The sequence below is a fragment of the Bos taurus genome, chromosome 9 (assembly GCF_002263795.3).
Source record: "Bos taurus isolate L1 Dominette 01449 registration number 42190680 breed Hereford chromosome 9, ARS-UCD2.0, whole genome shotgun sequence".
In the NCBI taxonomy this organism is placed as follows: domain Eukaryota; kingdom Metazoa; phylum Chordata; class Mammalia; order Artiodactyla; family Bovidae; genus Bos; species Bos taurus.
In genome coordinates, this window is record NC_037336.1 from 59613875 (window position 1) to 59626357 (window position 12483).

At 42.0% G+C, this 12483-nt stretch overlaps 1 long non-coding RNA gene across 3 annotated transcripts in view; it reads right to left on the reverse strand.

The window, feature by feature from the left end:
• Positions 1 to 12483, reverse strand: part of LOC101902479 (uncharacterized) — a 157902-nt gene that overhangs the window by 92141 nt on the left and 53278 nt on the right. The window contains exon 3 of one of the 3 annotated variants that reach the window (XR_009495824.1): positions 3588 to 6886. This is a non-coding gene — a long non-coding RNA (uncharacterized lncRNA). Of the gene's footprint in view, positions 1 to 1102; positions 6887 to 12483 lie in introns of those variants that run through there. The other 2 variants (XR_235861.5, XR_808829.4) reach the window with 2 other exon arrangements.

The window sequence follows — 12483 nt, forward strand, 5'->3', positions numbered from 1 at the left end:
GCGGCTAAGTTGCTTCAGTCGTATCCGACTCTGTGCGACCCCATAGACAGCAGCCCACCAAGCTCCCCCGTCCCTGGGATTCTCCAGGCAAGAACACTGGAGTGGGTTGCCATTTCCTTCTCCAATGCATGAAAGTGAAAAGTGAAAGTAAAGTTGCTCAGTCATATCCGACTCCTAGCGACCCTATGGACTGCAGCCTACCAGGCCCCTCCATCCATGGGATTTTCCAGGCAAGAGTACTGGAGTGGGTTGCCATTGGTGTCTGGCTAAATACAAGCAAACTTTTAAGATCTCCAAGTATAGAAGTCCCCTACATACAAACCTTCAAGTTGTGAACTTTCAAAGATGTAAACAGTCTTTCCATCAAACTTCAGGTGTAAGTAAAACTGCAGTTTGCCCTCCATCTCCTACTGCTGACAATCCTTCAGATCTACCATCTTCCACCTCCTCTCCCCACTCTAGTCAGTAACTCTTCTTGCCTGTGCGTGCAATGCCAGCCTCTGTATGCCAGCTGTTGTACTGTATTCCTGTACTTTTCAAGGTCCTGTACTGTAAGATTAAAAATGCTTTGTGTTTTTGCTTGTTTTTTTTTAATGTACAATTTGTGTGAAAAGTATAATAAACCTATTATATACAGTATCACCTAGCTGACTGTGTTAACTGGGTACCTAGGCTAACTTTGTTGGACTTACAAACAAACTGGACTTACAGATGTACTCTTGTAATGGAACTCATCTGTATGTAGGTAACTTACTGTAGATTTGTTGAAGGCCAGAGGCAGTTGCCTCCTAAACCTTGCCCTTGATGGTAGAGGGGGCAAAACCCATAACTCAACCAGCACCTTTGTCCAAAGAAGCCCTTTACAAAAATTCCCTGTCTATGGATAGGAACCTTCTCAACTCTTCTACACACAAAGTGAGTAAAAGATTGACGAGTCATAAAACCAGGTTTTAAGCGCCTACTTCGAAATTCCAAACAGATGCTCTGTCTCACAACTCATTCTGGTGTCTGATATCGATCATATCTTGGTACCTTGGGTAAGCTTCCAATTTAACATTTTGTCTATCTATATATTCCTTTTCCCAAGACATAAAAAGCATTTTCCAATCACTCAAGAATTTGGAAAGCACAGTCGTATGTGGATGCCATGTTGTAAGCCATTTGCAGTTACACAGAGTAGTCTTCAAGTTTTAAAATTTATTTTGTCTTCTAAACTCACACAATTACAGTAATTGAAAAAATTATAAAATGAAGCAATAGACTTTTCACACAAATTCTTCCTTCAAAAGTAAACCTGTAGGCTTAACAGAAGATGAAGTCCCTCGTGTACTGGGTACATGGTTTGCAAAATAAACTAGCACAGCACTTTTATCCAAAATGGTTATTAAATTTTGCCTAGGTAGGTATTGTTTTGACAACTTCTATTTCTCAGGAACCAACTCCATTTTTTTCTCTCCTTGTTTCAAGGTCAGTGGTTGGCTCTTTATCTTCATATGCTTATATTAAAGAAAAACACGAGAATTTTTCATTAAAGCTTAAAAGGGTATAACTCTTCAAGCAACTCTTAACCTAGAGTCATTTCTCATTTCTTTAATTCTTCTCCCTCTTTTTAATGTGGAGTCAGAGCTAATAATTCTTCCTCTTAAATCTTTAGTGTTAATAGGGTCACAAAAAGCATTTCCCCTGACTCTTGCAGAACCTAACTATTCTTCTTTCCACACTGAGGTGTTTAAGTCACCCCAGTGGTCTCCTTGTTCCCAAAGCAAGTTATTCTCTAACCTAAAGGGCAAAGCCTATGGACTTATCAGGGAACTTCCAGGGGCCCTGAGCTACTAACAAGGCTAGACCAGCTTTCACAAGGCTCAGAGTGGCTGCCTGTTCAAGATATTTGGATAACATTATTTAAAGCCAGCTAGCTTATTTATTTGAATATGTACACAATAAAAACTTTAGGAGAATATTTGAAATGTCTACACACAAAGTCACAAAATATAGTCCCCAAAATAAATTGGACCTGATCATGTCACCCACTTCTAACAACTTGTGGTGTGCTTTCCACTACTCAAGGCAGCAGTCTCCAAAATAAGGTGTGTGCACCAGGGGGTGAACAAGATGAGCCACTGGGAGCAGAAGTAAAACGTCAGCACTCCTAGTCTTAGATACCCAAACTATAAAAAAGGCAGCTAAGGATTTCTAATATTTAAGATGTGCATTGACCTCAAGGATTTGACAGTGGAGCCCTCAGCTGTTCAGTTACTTGAACATGATACAACACAGTTCAGCTCCCATATTCCAGGCCAAGTGGACTTACAGGGTATATGGAATACCTTTAACTAGATCAGCCATCACAAAAGGGATAAATGGCTTAAAGAGATATTTCAAAAAGGCTGTGGATTAAAGAAAATGCAAACGAAGCCAATGAATAACAAGAAAATGCCAAGACAAAGGTTTCCCCCATTTACAGTCTGAACTCTCCAGTCAACCATAAGAGGAAGTGAATTCAGCAATGAAATAATCAGACTTGTCACTGAGTATGGTTATTTTTTAAAAAATAAGCACAAAATATGTTCCTTCTACATAAACATGATGGTGTAAGGAGAGAGGAAATAGTTCATTTCCTGGAGAAACCTCTAAGACAGCATTTCAAAATAGATGTTTAGAATTATTTTCTTTGTTATACAATTTTTGTCACTGATCATGATATGTATCATCTTCAAGAACTGCCAAAATTAGAGACTTAAAGTTCCAATTTCCTAACCTGTTTAAAAATTTCCAGGTGAACCGTTCCAGTGGCTTGAACACATTGTAAACACATCATATAAAATATGAAAACAGAGCACTTTCAAATTCATTTGCATATTGACAAGCAATTGACAGCAGGGAAGGTGTAAACATAGCAGACAAATTAAAACAAAAACTTTGCATAATTGGTGGATAGTTTTGAAAAATACCTATTATAATTTGCAAGTGAAACCAACAATTCATTTCTTTCACTTGCATCCATGTATCTCTGTGAGTTATCATTTTGGCTGTGATGCTATTTAAACCACACATTAAAGAAAATTAATCTTGAAATAATAACTTTAAACAGCTGTACCAGTGTTAAGCCAAGATTTTCAAGTATAATTAAGCATATTCACTAACATCACTCTCATTAAGCATCATCATTATTATAAGGAAGCCAAAAGGTTTTGTAAGCCATTAATACTTAAAAATTTTAAGATATATTTTAGATATTCATTCTACCTTCAGTTTATCTTTTATAGTTTCCCATATTTGTATATTTTATAATGTATACAGTATAGTACTAATATAGTGTTACATGTAGATAATTTATGGAAAATATAGTTAGAACAAATGGTCAAATTATTTAACTGAGAGAGAAGATGAACAAGCAGAAAGCACAATTTGTAAACTTAAGTTCAGGCTCCCCAGTCTGGCACAGTCTCTTTGCATTCTAGAAGCCTCTTTATCTGTCATTTTCTGCCCATTGTTCCCACAACCACTGGCATCATGTTTTAGTCAGTCTGACTAGCTATCTCCTAAACGCACCAAGCTCCCTCCTAACGCACCAAGCTCCCTCATACCTCTGTGTCTCAGCCTAGAGTGTTTTGTCCTTTCTTGTCCATGGCAGAATTCCAACTTTTCCTTTAAGATTTAGACCAAAGGAAATTTTCACCTCCTCTGTGGAAATTTGTTGCTCTCTCCTAGACATATGTCAGCAGGGAGATTTGGTTTATGGGGAAAGATGATAAAGGAAGTGTGGTGACTTTAAGTCTCAGCTCTGCCGCTTGAAATCTGGATATGAGATCATTGATCTTCAGTTTCCTCACTTGTGAAATGGAGATTCTGTTACCCCATATATAGTAGGGGTCAGCAGATCTTTTCTTTAAAAGGCTAGAGAGTAATTATTTTTGGCTTTGCAAGCAAATCTCTTTTGTAACTACTCAATTCTGCCTTCCGTAGCCCAAAAGTTGCTGTAGACAATACATTAACAAATTGCTGTTGCTGTGTTCTACTGACTCCTTACCAACAAAAACAGTTGACATGCTGGATTTAGTTCATGGACCACAGATTGCTAATTTCTGCTTACAGAATTGTAATGAAGACTGAAGTAACCCACACTACCTATAAGGACCCTGGCATACAGGGGCTAGTCAGCCTCTTACGTGCTAGGCCTGGGGAAGCATCAGCGCACACGATTCGTGCAGTCACGCGGTGGGGAGATGGATACAGAGCAATCACAAATTAAGTAAACACACCCTCCCGCCCACCTCCACATGCTCAGTGTTAAACTGATCACTGTCATGAAAGGCCTGTGAAATCCTCTTCTGTCGTCTTATTTTGTTTGCCATAGTTCTATGAAGAATATACAGATGGTGTTATGAGTGTGCATAGCAGCTCTGTGGAGATGACACTGCAACCCGAGCCACGTAAGGGAAGGGAAGAAACAGGAAGTGTGCTTCAGACAGAGACCAACACGTGCAAAGGCCCTGAGGAGGAAAGCAGTTCAGCCACTTGCAAAACAAAATGAAGCAGAGTTTAGGGATCTGGAGAGTCTAAACATCAGGCTATGTAGGTATAGAGGAGTCAGAGGCCTCATAGGATGTGTAAATGACTTTGGAATTTGATTGCAAGCCTCAAAGGGAAGTCTTGAATAGTCTTTAATGACCTCATTCATATACCCAACATACAGAAGTTAGTGTGATTATTATTATTATACAAGTTAGTGCATTATTATTAATAAGGCAACAAAAAAGTTTGTGAAGCATTAATAACTAACAACACCTGTGAAAAGAATTCCTCCTTCAAACTCTCCCCAAAAGCCCTTTCCATTGGACCCTCTGTTTCCTTCTGGGACTGTCTGATGCAGGCCAGTAAGAAAGTTGCTTCAGTCCTGGAGCGAAAGGTGGCACTGGGACGTTCTCCCCATTTTAGAGGAGGACGAAGTGGGGCATCAGCCACTGGGAATGCGGACAAGAGGGCTCATGGACTTCAGGGCACGAGGAGTCTGATCCCGCACAGGGGTCAGTGTGGCCACCAGGGGCACAGGCAGCTGTGGTGAGTCGTTCTGCCCCATGTACAAGCCAAGAGCGAAGCTCAAAGGGGCCCAATACTGGTAATCTGGTGATCTAGTGGGTAAAATGTTTCTGATTTCTGGGGGTGGCTGGAACCTCTGATCTCTGTGTGGGTCAGAGGCACAAGTGACAGCCTGAGCTTTTGACTGACATCTGAAGCAGAGGGTAGTCTCGCAAGATTGAGCCCTTAACCTGTGGAATCTGATGCTGCCTCTGGGTAGATGGTGTCAGGATGGAGTGGTCATGGCAGAACAGTCAGCTGGCATCCGATACTGGGGTAGTATGGGAAAACCCCCAGACAGCAGAAATGAATGCAGAAACCCTTCAAAGGGGACCAGATAGCAACATGGAATACCTAGAAACAAGACCCAAAGAGGGGGCAGAAGCAGAAACCGAGAGGGGCCAATGAAGATGGACAGACAGAGCCCGAGGGAGACAGTGTAAGCTCAGTAGATTTCTGAAGTACATTTATCAAGGTAAATTGTTTTTGTCACATCCTGCTGTTTGTGAACATGAGTAAGTTGTTGCCTGTTATCACTGACCTTTACAATGCTGATTAGCTACTCAGCAATTAACTGGTATTCCCCTGACGGTCTTAACTCTGCACTAGAGGAGAGAGCCACAACAGGTCCCTGGGGTGGAGGAAGAGGAGAGAAAGCCAGCCGAGGAGGAAGTTACTGCACCAGCTGCAGAACCGTGAGCCCTATAGGCTTCTGTCTGTGGTTCTAAAAAGGAATAATCATACCATGCATTTATTAAATTTAAAAATACTTCCTATCATCTGCAACATAGCAGAGCTCTCCTCCACTTGCTATACCTAAAACCTGAGGCTGAGATGGGTTAGTTACACATCAAACATGGCATACACCACAGGGACCCAGAGCTGGGAGGCACGCGCCCGCCCTGGCCCTGAGCCGCAGGTGCGTTCTCATCTGCCTCACCTCCTCAGTAACCAGGTAGAAGGCTGGATGCTTTGCTGGAAATCAATGTGGAAATGTTTGTTCTTCTTCTGAACCTTCATTTCAGAGCACCTTCTTTGACTCTGGTTTCAGGCAATAAGATTAGTGGACGGTTTCTCCAACACAAAGCTAAGATCTTGGCAACCCTTTCAAGCACTATTTTTAGGTTCTCCCCACACACACAAGAGAAAGAGGAATCTGAGGCAGAGAGTGTAGACTTACACAAAGAGCTTCCACACAGGGCCTAACGTAGAGATCTTCAGTCACTCAGCACACCTCCTCTGGCTCTGCCATACTTAAAATATCCAACACTGAGCCCACAGGCCATTGCACACTCCTCAGCCTTCAGAGCAGAAAGTTCTAATATGATGAGGAAGATGTAGTCCCAGGATAACAATGTATAAATGCACTAAGGATAGAGTCATCACACAATCACCCTAATTGAAAAGTGAGACAAAGTACACATTTATCCTATCGTCACCAAGGGAAACTCACATTTTGGTCTCTATCCACATAGATGCAGCGTAGTGCCGTGGTTTAGAAGTTTCTTTAAGGAAGAAGAGAAGTTAAGGCTATTGTCAATATGTGTTCATGTTCAACAGTGATGCCACTATGATAGCTCTGAGATCGCGACAGCTCCAGGACGAATCTCATGAAACCGCTACAGAAAGTGAATGGACTTAGGGCCCAAGTAAAAGGCATGTGGATGTAAGCCGATAACCAGAGCATCCACCTGGGCCACCGCCTCTCTTCACAGATAACACTCTGAAGCAGCCAGGCCAGTGTGGTTTTATCACTAAGTCCTCATGGCATGCAGCTCTGATCAGCATTAGTCTGGAAGAGAAGAATCTAGAAGGAAAAAAAAAAAAAAAAAACCCATTATTGGTTACTCTCTAACATTCCTGAGAAGTGGTTGAAATCTTCTTCCCACCTTCATTTCCCTAGGAGTGGGGATGCGAATGAGTTTGTGTGGATGAGAACAGGAGTCAGCAAAGACCAACTGAAACAAGAGGCTGAATCGCTGACCCCCAGTGGCAGATGCCACCACCCAGCAAACACAAGGCAGCAGGAATACCACCCAGCATTTTCCTAGCCCCCTTAACCAGCTCTCCCGGCAGGGATAGGACAGGTGTCGAAAGGTGGAATTGGAAATGACAACGGAAGGCACAAGATTTTTAAGACAGGACAAGGGAAGAGTGCGGGGAGAGGCAAACTTAGTTCTTATGTGTCTATTAACTTAAACACAGTATGGGGAGACTTTGCCCCGGCTTCTAGAGCAAAACTTGGTCAGTGAGCTCATTCTCTGCTCGGCCTGGTCATAAGCACAAGGGAGATAACAGAAGGAATGATGGCAGGTCTCCTCCCCTCGGCGTTGGAGCCCAGGTACTCCTCACAACAACCACAGGAGGTTAAGCACTACTAATGGCCCCATGGTACAGAACAGAAACCAGCACAGCCAGAAGCTAAGCCCTTACCCAAGTCCTATAGCCAGTAAGCAGCAGGTAGCAGACCAAAATGGGCTTCCCAGGTGGCGCTAATGGTAAAGAACCCACCTGCCAATGCAGGAGACTTGAGACATGGGTTTGATCCCTGGGTCAGGAAGATCCATTGGAGAAGGAAATGGCAACCCACTCCAGCATTCTTTCCTGGGAAATCCCATGGAGAGAGGAGCCTGGAGGGCTACCCTTCATAGGGTCGCAAAGAGCTGGACACAACTAAAGTGACTTAGTGCACACACACACACACACACACACAGCACACCAAAATGAAAATGTGTCTGATTCCAGAACCATGTTTCCACTGCCACAAAGCAGCTCTTCTTCAGGGAGGGAGCAGAAATGAGGGTATGGGGATTACTATGTTAATAATCTAACGTAACTATTATTGTTATTCGTAAAATAACAACAATTTGGTGTAGTTAAATGACTTTTCCAGGGTCACATAAAGTATTAAATTTTTCAAATTTCTCCAAACCTGATTTCATCCAGGAATTATGCTAAGGCCAGCAAGGCCAAAATTGGGTTGAATTTAAGCTTATGTCATAATAGTGACAATTGCTTTAAAGAAATAAAGCAATTTTTTTGGATTTGCTTTGAAATCCAAAAAAAAAAAAAAAAAAATGAGGGTACATTTTGGTCACTGAGAATTGGTGAGTATGAGACCCAGTGTGCCTCCTGATTATAATAAGGCTAGATTTCCTTGCAACAGTGGATTAGTTTTTGTTTCTGAAAGGGAAAACCCTCCTGTTTTCTTCTACTCACCTCACCACTCCCGACATCAATGTGTGGGTTTTCCACACCAAGCAGTTCTGACACTAACTACCTGGAGTTGGCACAGACCCCGTAAGGAAAGGGCTGAGTCCCACAAGACTGACCTCCCCAGATTATCGCCTGTGCTTCTGACAAACCCACTATAAAGTACTCAGGACCTCTTCCTCAGATTTGATAACTTTCTAAAACTCAGGAAAGAGGGGACGTCCCTGATGGTCCAGTGGTTAAGACTCCGTGCTTCCAATGCAGGGGATGTGGGTTTGATCCCTGGTCCTACATGCCATGTGGTGCCACCAAAAAATAAAAATAAATAAATAAATAAACTCAGGAAAGCACTTTACTTACTATTACATGTTTATTATCAAAGATATAACTCAGAGGGACTTCCCTGATGGTCCAGTGGTTAAGAATCTGACTTCCAATGAAAGACCCAATCCAGCTAAATAAATAAAATCCCAACTCTCCTCTAATCAAACAGTAAATATGTCATTATCTTCTTCCTCCCACCCACACACAAAGAATTAAAGCAAAAATAAATATACAACTGAGAAACAGCCAACCGGAAGGATAGCATTGAGGATGGTATTGGTGGTGGGGGGTGCACAGGGCTCCACGCTCTCTCACAGCGTTTGCCAACCTCCCAGCACTTCTGTGTGTTCACCAATCCAGAAGGGATCCCTTCTGTTAGGATTTTTATGGAGGTTTCATTACAGAAGCAACGTTGATTAAATCACCGGCCATTTGAGATTAAGTTAACCTCCAGTCCCTCTCCCCTCCCCCAGAGGTCAGGGGGTGGGGCCGGAAGTCCCAACTTTTAATCCCTTGTTTGGTTCTTTTGACAACCAGCCTCCTTTAGAGGTTATCCAGGAATCCCCTAGCCACAAGCATCTTCTTAGCATACAAAACAATACTTGTCACTTCAAAAACTCAGAAGGTTTTAGAAGCTGTAAGCCAGGCAATGGGAGCAGAAATCAAATATATATCTCATTACACGATATTTTCTTTGTTCTTTTTTTTTAATCACAAGAAAATGTTTTAATCTTTTCCTTTTTTCCCCCCAAAAACGTTAAACTTTTTATTTTGTACTGGGGTACAGCTGATAAAAATGTTACGGTAGTTTCAGGTGAACAGCGAAGGGACTCAGCCATGTATAATCACGTGTCCATTCTCCCCACAACTCCCCTCCCATCCAGGCTGGCACATAACATTAGAAAAAAATGTTGAGTAACAACAACATTTTCCACCCCCATCCATGGTGCTGTGCTAAGTGCTAAGTTAATTCATATTAAATTGTTTTTAAAAACCAAGTCCTTGGTCTGAAAAGGCCTCATGTTTATACACAATGGGTTTAGGCTGGAAGCTCTGTTTAGGATTGAGATTCCCTTTGCAAGAAACTAAGCCAGAAGTTTTTCCTTGCAAAGGGAATCTTTGCAAGAAAAAAAGATTCCTCTTACTCAAAGTCACATTGCCAGCAGTTTTACAAGGCCTCTGAAAATGATCAAGTTAACTGAGAAGATAAAAATTTGCCAGATAGATGTCCTTGGCAATGTACTGCTCCTTGTCTGAAATGAGACACAACAGGAAACTTGAAAATGCAAAGTTTTTGAGAATATAATCTATCTAATGGACAAAACCAACTTACTCTGTATGACAAAATTAAAAGAATGTGTTTTCAGGCAGCAGCTTCTTGTTACATATTTATTCTATTACAGAGCAAATTGCTATAGTGACCAGACAATCTAGAAAAGAAGGAAGAGTCAGTATGTTTGTCCAGAATCATTGACATAACCTTAGCTTTAACAGTCCAAGTATATGGTTTCTATTCGTAATTACAGACTCTCAGAGACACCCATGTACTCCACATCTGTCTCTGGAAGAAAAAAAAATCCTTTCTTAAATTGATTTGCCCTTTGTCACTGTCACAGATATGTTTTCCCTGTTTTGACAGGTAGTTGTAATTCTATTAGCAGCCCATCGACTTCCCTGTGAAATCGATCTGTGTTGGGCTGGCTGGGTCTTCTTAAACTGGCTGATTTATTGCTTCTGCATGTTTTTAGAAAGAGAGAGCTCATGCTTACTCACAAGTGATCTAAAGCGTCCAGGGGTGGGAGAGGAAGAGGGAAAGGCAAAGAGACACTCTTCTGTTGCCACAAAGTATAAAGTATCTAAACAATTGTTGAAAACAAATCATCTCCAGACTCACTGTTGGTTGTCTCGATGGCAGGTGAGTTGCGACCTTTTGTCGACAGCCTAGTTGAGATGCCTGCTGAAGCCAGTCAGAATAAATGACTGTCACTCTCCCTTATTAATTTATCTTACTGCCTCATGTATAAACTAGAAGAACTTGCTCACCTCAGATGTCCTCGATGTCAATCTATCATGTTTGCCTAATTCTCCTCCCAGCTCACAGTAACCAGAACACGAGTAGCTGCCTCCAGTGCCCCCGTCTCTGCCTGTAATGTTGCCCATTGAAAGGAAAGCACTCAGCCCAATCACAGGAGATCACAGTTAGCCAGAGGTCAGAAACAGAAATCACCACTGCATTTTGTTTAAAGCCACATCAGCAAAGAAAAGACGGGAAGGTAAACTTAATAAACACCCTTGTCTTATTAAGGTTCTATCCAAAGATTTATAATGGAATCAAGCAGTGCTAGATGAAAATAATATGTGTGAATATCAGGCAACCTAAAAATAAGTTGATTTTTCTGATATTAAAGAACAAATCATTGCACTTATATACCTTTACAAACTGAACATGATTCTAAATATCCTCATGTTAACTTCATGAACATAAATATGAATAGTAACGTCTCACGAGTACCATTTGTAATTTCACCCTTGAGCAATATAGTGGAGAGCCTAATTCTAAGCAGAATTATTACCAGGAAATACAATTAGGTAGGCAAATTTCAATTTTGCACTCTTTCTTCTCCTTTTATATATGTATAGGTGCTTCTACCAAGATACTCAACTCATCCTTAACTTCCAGGATAACACTGAAGCTTTCTCTGTCTTCCTTACCCAAACCTTCTCAGATGTCAGGCCAGCAAAGTGATAAGGGCATGTTTATATAAATGATAAACTAACAAGGTTTAATGTATTAACTCTCTCAGTAAGATTCTGCATTTTAACTGGGAATTTTTATAGACTCTTGAGAGTCCCTTGGACTGCAAGGAGATCCAACCAGTCCATTCTGAAGGAGATCAGCTCTGGGATTTCTTTGGAAGGAATGATGCTAAAGCTGAAACTCCAGTACTCTGGCCACCTCATGCGAAGAGTTGACTCATTGGAAAAGACTCTGAAGCTGGGAGGGATTGGGGGCAGGAGAAGGGGACGACAGAGGATGAGATGGCTGGATGGCATCACTGACTCGATGGACGTGAGTATGAGTGAACTCCTGGAGTTGGTGATGGACAGGGAGGCCTGGTGTGCTGCGATTCATGGGGTCACAGAGAGTCAGACACGACTGAGCAACTGAACTGAACTGAACTGAACTGAATACTTAAACCCAAAATGGAGATGACTGGTAAGAACCCTGGGCACCACTGAAGACAGATTGGTGGATGGAGGGATGGTGGTCGACAGGTTTACCTTTCAATAGCCCTCAAATGACACTACTAGGATAGTGCCGGTTCTCAATTACAAACAATGACTCTTCTTTCCTACATAGCCCCGTAGAAACTGACAAGCCTATACTATGCTATGCTTTGTCCACTCAGGTTAGCTGAGAACCCTGAGGTTTCCAGATTAAAGTTGGCCAACAGCTTTTACTCCTGGAAGGTGATCATAGTCTGACATAGTAGCAAACACATGCAGAGGAGCCTGGTAGGTGCCAGCTTGTTCTCACTCTGCTCTCTTCCACGTCCAGCTCTTCTTGACAACTGATGGCCCTACTGGCCAACAGTGGCTTCAGGCACATCATCAGCTGCTGCAATGTAGACCCTCAGCGGGAGTAACCACATAGACTCCAGTTTCCCAAGGACTTTTCCATGGTTCCACTTGCCAGCTGGATGAGCTTAGCTTCCCAGATCAGTCAACACCGACTTCCCTGTAAGCTCTGACTTGTTTATCCGGCCAGCATTTCAGGCAAATTGGTTAGGAACTCCTTGGACCCTACTTTCCAGTTTCTCCCATGTTTGTTTCAAGTCTAATTACTATAAGAAATCTCCTATTTCC